General features: G+C 40.5%; 1 long non-coding RNA gene across 2 annotated transcripts; it reads right to left on the reverse strand.

The window, feature by feature from the left end:
• Positions 1–521: 521 nt before the first annotated feature.
• LOC144713311 (uncharacterized) lies at positions 522–2,487 on the reverse strand. 2 transcript variants are annotated; one of them, XR_013584015.1, is made up of 2 exons: positions 1,886–2,487; positions 522–1,569 (listed from the first exon to the last, which is right to left on the reverse strand). It is a non-coding gene; the product is annotated as an uncharacterized LOC144713311 (long non-coding RNA). The 2 variants fall into 2 exon arrangements; XR_013584014.1 differs by having other exon boundaries at positions 1,852–2,487.
• Positions 2,488–6,083: the final 3,596 nt, after the last annotated feature.

Consider the following 6,083-nt stretch of genomic DNA (forward strand, 5'->3'; position numbering starts at 1 on the left):
GAACTCTAAATTAATTTTATCTCTTTCCCTTTATTTTTCAACCTATCCTCTTACATTTATTTTCTATTTTCTTCTAGATTTATCTTTTGCTCACTTTATTCCACTCATGATTTATCTATCCCTCTTTGGTCACCTCTATTCCTCTCTATTTATATCTATGCCTTATGTTTCTTTCTTGCTACTCATTCTTTGTATGTACATTACCCTATCTAATTTTACTATCTTTAGCTCACTCTACACATTTACATACCTGTCTCCTTAAGATATCTTTAGCTCTCTCTCTCTCTCTCTCACTCCTTAAATATTTCTTTAGCTTTTGCTATTAATCGGGCATTATCTCTATTATTCCCTCATACTTTTCCCATCCTCGTCTTTGCATGCATAAACCTCTATTGTTCTCAATTGTATTTTATCTCTAAGTATAGATCTTTAGTTTTCATATATCCATTTTGATCTCAGAGTCTTTATGATGCAACGCGTCGTCGGCCGGGATCGATCGATGCCCATTGCAACACAGGGAGAATTCAAAATCACTTTGAACAAAAATGATAATGATAATGGATATGCACTTTGCGGAATAAACAACGAGAAAACGCGAGTCCACCACTAATCTAGAGAGAGACTCTGCTAACTGGTCAGGGCAGGACTAGTGAGGGCCAAGTGTCCTAATGATCCAGTGACTGCCTCGAGACCTCCATAGCGAGTTTCCCAGGTCAGAGTTGAAGCCTTCACTCAAACGTTAGATAGAGAAGTCTAATCTCTTTCCGGTATGTTGCCACCCCAGAGGGTCTCTGACAACTACCCAACCCGGCTAACCAATGAGAGGGAAGGGAGGGGCAAAGGGGAGATGTAAGTTGTTCAGGCACAGTCGGTGCGAGGACAGAGATAACAACACCAAAATTAAGGGGGGGGGGGAAGTTGGAGGCTAACCTTGGGAACTAGGTCCCTGCGGTCGCGGTGCAAGGCAAGTCCACGTCTGCAGAGAGTCAACCCGCTGACCGAAGGGAAGGGCACACGTCAACATTGACTGGCAGCAATTGATCACCCGTCCCCCAGGCTTGCTTGATCGGAGGAATTCATCTTCGTCCCACGACAAAAAGGTTGGGAATGGTACGTCTGGGACGTGACGCCCCGGACGTGATGGGACGAATGACGGGTTGTGACGAATGGTGACGTGACAAAATGTTTGTCACGTCACCTACACGTCACGCGTTTGAGGATTTTCAAAAACTCCGTCACACGTCCTTGCATCCTCATTCCGTCACGTCACCGTCACGGCGTCACTGTCACTAGTGACGGGAAATTCCCCTAGGCCTCTAGGCTGGGATTTCGTCTTTGACTGCGCGATGCCACCATCAGGTCGCGGATGTCCGCCTGGAAGTCGCCCCCGACGGCAGCCCCATCCCCCACTCCTACACGTCCGCGTTCAGCGGTACAATCACCTCCACCGTCCCCGCCAGCTTCGCCGCCGCCAGGGCGCTCTGCACGATCGGCAGCGCAGGGAACGTCGTCCCAATGAAGCTGTTGTTGTACGTCTGTAGGAACGGCTTGTTGCCCACCGCCACGTACCTGCAACCAACAAGGGTGAGATAACGTGTGGGGAAGAAGAAGAAGAAGAAGAAGATACGTCACAGACGTCATCGGTGACAGACTATTCGTCACGGTCCGGACCACCCCGTCACCGTCACGGGCAATCTGTCACCGTCACCATCACGGAAGCTCTGCTTCGTCACCGCCACCGTCATGTCATCCGTCACGTGCCCGTCACGGTGACGCCTGACATGACGGATGACGTTTGGCGATCGCTACAAAAAGGAAAGGGGCAGGCGGGACTCGGCGTGGGCTTCTAACCGACTAGCCAGCGATGGCCGTCGCCTAAACTGACCCGGAGGTTCACCACCGGCCCACGTCGAGAAACGGGACGAGGATGTCGGCCACAATTTCCTGGTGAACAGACCGGCGTTCGGGGTTGATTGGACCGATCTGGATGATCTCCGTCGTCCCACGGCGAGGGCGAGGGCGGGGATCGGCGTTGATCTCACGGTGGACGCTCTGGCAGCCGGCAGCGGCTAGTTCTGACCCAGGAGCGTTGTCCCAAGGGAACCCAAGGGTCTGACGGCGCCGACTGGCCGTCCAGCGGTGATCGAGACAGCGGTCTTGCGAGATCCCTCTTTCCGGCGGGGTTGTCTCTGGCAATGTCCGACAACGCCTTGGGCAGCTTGGGGAAGCCGGCAACTCTCGTCGACGGGGCTCCCTGTTCTCCTTAGAAGAGTCGTAGGATCAGGAGGAGCAGAGGCAGGGAGTTCCACCCGTGTTGGGAATGCGGGAGGGTCGAAAATGGCGGGAACTGGGTGCCGCCGTTTTGGGGTTGAGAGAGCTGAAGAAAACGATGAATCGATGGAGATAGAGAGTGGGGAACTCCTTCAGGATCAAAAGTCCTTCAAAATTCCCTAAAAAAAAAAACTGGGGGCGCCACGTCCCTCTTTAGGGTGGGGAAGGAGTGCCCTAATCCGGCTTGTTAGGGTGGCGTTTAAGATAACGGGGCCACCCTGGGGCCAGCAACTTCCTGGAAATAACAAAGGGGAAAAATGTGCGCGGAACACCCGAATACACGTGGGTAGTCCCGGAAGGAAAATGAAAACAAACACAAAATAAAGGCGCATCCGGGCTCATGATAAAACAAAAGAAAGCAAACCTCATGCAGTGTATTTGAACTGCGGGCCCTTCGTGTCAGCTCGGATTGCGCGGTGCGGTTGCTTGCGGCCTGGTGCTGGATTGCTTGGATGGTTCTCCATCACTTAAGCTCTTGTCCCGGAAAACTTGGACAACTTATTCCTCTTGTATCTAATCGATTTCATTTCATTATATCATTTTGTTAATATCTGTCGTTCTATTCATATTTCTAGATTTCTTCATTCATCTCTATCATTGTAGCTCCCTTTTTTGCTATTCATCTGTTTTTCTCTAAATCTCTTACTTCATCCATCGCTCTATAACCTGTAACCCTAACTATTCCCACTATCCATTTCTTTCTTCAAATTTTACATCAACCAATCTTTCTCAAAAATAATAATAAAGAAAACTTCCTAAAAGCCATTCGGCTCAACCAATCTTTCTTAAAAAAAATTAAAAAAGAAAATTTGTAAAAGCCATCCAAACTAAATCAACCAATATTTATCAAATAAAATAAAATAAATAAAATTTCCTAAAAGCCATTCGGCTCACAATATCTCTCTAGTTTTTGTTCCCTCATCCGAAGACTTTGACTGACTGATTTAAAATTCTTATCAGAATCAACAAATATATCAAAAGAAATAACAAAAAATATTTACTAAAGCCCACTTGGGTTAGTTCATCCTAAGACTTTTAAGGACTAACTTAAAACTCTTGCTTGAACCAACAAACATTTTAAAGAGAAATAACAAAGAAATTTACTAAAACCCATTCGAATCAATTTCTCTATAGCTTTTGTTCCCTTATCCGAAGACTTTTAATCCCTGATGTTAAATTAGAATCAGAATCAAAAAATCTTTCTCAAAAAAATAAACATTGAAATTTACTAAAAGCCATTTAGATCACTTTCTCTCACTAGCTTTGGGCTCCCTCATCTGAAGACTTTTGAGGTGTGATTTAAAATTCCAATGAGAATCAACAAATCTATCTAAAATGAAATAAGAATGAAAATTTGCTAAAACCCATTTGGTTCACTTTCTCTCCTTAAATTTAAGTTTACTCATCAGAAGACTTTTAATGCGTAATTTAAAATTCTGGTAAGAATTAAGAAACATTTCAAAAGGAAATAACAATGAAAATTTACTAAAACCCATTCGGCTCACTTTCTCTCTCTAGGTTTAAGTTCCCTAATCCAAATACGTTTAATGCCTGATTTTAAAATTTGAATCGGAATAGAAAAATCTTTCTAAATTTAAATAACAAAGAAAAACTTTTGAAAATCCATTTGGGTCACTTTCTCTCTCTAGCTTTGGGTTCCCCCATTCGAAGACTTTTAATGGCTAATTCAAATTTCTAATTGGGATTAACAAACCTTTCAAAAAGAAATATCAAATGAATATTTACTAAAACCCATTCAGCTTGATTTCTCTCTCTAGCTTTGGGTTCTCTCATCTGAAGACTTTTAATGCCTCATTTAAATTTTTTGTTTGATTTAACAGACCTTTCAAAGATAAATAACAATAAAAAATGTACTAAAACCCATTCGGCTCACTTTCTCTCTCTAGTTTTGGGTTCCCTCATCTGTAGACTTTTAATGACTGATATAAAATATTATCAGAATGATTAAACATTTTAAAATGAAATAACAATGAAAACTTACTAAAACCTATTCAGCTCATTTTCTCTTTCTAGCGTTGGGGTCTGTCATCCAATGAAACAAAATAACACATAAAATTTGCTGAAACCCATTATACTCACTTTCTCTCTCCAGCTTTGTGTTCCCTTATCCCAAGACTTTCACAACCTGATTGAAAATTTAAAACTGAATCGACCAATCTTTCAAAAAAAATAACAAAGAAAATTACCTAAAAGCCACTCGTTTTACATTCTCTCTCTAGATTTTTGTTCCCTCATCCGAAGTCTTTTAATGCCTGATTTAAAATTCTTATCCGAAGCAACAAATAATGTATAACAAAATAATGTCAAAACTTTAAAAAATGCATTTTAGTTACTTTCTCTCGCTAACAATGTGTTCCCTCATCCTAAGACTTTTAATGACGGACTTAAAACTCTTGTTTGAATCAACAAAATATCTAAGGAGGAATAACACACAAAATTTACTAAAACCCATTCGAATCAATTTCTCTCTATAGCTTTGGGTTCCCTTATCCGAAGTCTTTTCATCCCTGATTTTAAATTCGAACCAGAACTAACAAATCTTTCTCAAAACAATATAACAGATAAATTTTCTAAAAGCCATTCGGCTCAATTTCTCTCTTCAGCTTTGTGTTCCCTCATCTGAATGCTTTTAAGGTGATTTAAAATTATAATAAGTATCAACAAATCTTTCTAAAATAAAACAAGAAAGAAAATTTTCTAAAACCCGTTCAGCTCACTTTCTCTCTACCTTTGGGTTTACTCATCCGAAGACTTTTAATGCGTAATTTATAATTCTAATCAGAATCAACATACATTTCTAAAGGAAATAACAACGAAAATTTTCTAAAACCCATTTGGCTCACTTTCTCTCTCTAGCTTTAAGTTCCCTAATCCGAAGACTTTTAATGCCTGATTTAAAATTTGAATCAGAATCGACCAAATCTTTGTAAATTAAAATAAGAAAGAAAATTCTTCAAAAACCCACTCGACTCGCTTTCTCTCTCTAGCTTGGGTTCCCTCATCTGAAGACTTTTAATGCCTGATTTCAAATTCTAATCCGAATTATCAAACCTTTCAAAGAGATATATCAATGAAAATTTATTAAAACACTTTTGGCACAATTTCTTTTTCTAGCTTTGGGTTTGCTCATCTGAAGACTTTTAATGCCTGATTTCAAACTCTAATCAGATTTACCAGACCTTTCAAAGGTTAATATCAATAAAAATGGACTAAAACTCATTCGGCTTACTTTCTCTCTCTAGTTTTGGGTTCCCTCATCCACAGACTTTTAATGACTGATTTAAGATTCTTATCAGAATGAACAAACATTTCAAAATGAAATAACAAATAATTTCGACAAAATCCTATTCGGCTCTTTTTCTCTCTCTAGCTTTAGGGTCCCTCATACAAAGTCTTTTAACGCCTGATTTAAAATTCTAATCAGAATCAACAAATCTTTGTGAAACAAAATTACACAGAAATTTTCATAAAACCCATTCGACTCACTTTCTCTCTCCAGCTTTGCGTTCCCTTATACAAAAACTTTCAAGGCCTGATTGAAGATTCAAAACTGAATCAGCCAATCTTTCTAAAAAAATTACAAAGAAAATTTTCTAAAAGCCATTCGGCTAACTTTCTCTCTCTAGATTTCTATTCCCTCATTCGAAGACTTTGAATGGCTGATTTAAGATTCAACAAATAATTCAAAAGAAATAACACATAAAATTGACTAAAACCCATTTGGTTACTTT

Source organism: Wolffia australiana, chromosome 15, assembly GCF_029677425.1.
Source record: "Wolffia australiana isolate 7733 chromosome 15, ASM2967742v1".
Classification (NCBI taxonomy): Eukaryota; Viridiplantae; Streptophyta; class Magnoliopsida; order Alismatales; family Araceae; genus Wolffia; species Wolffia australiana.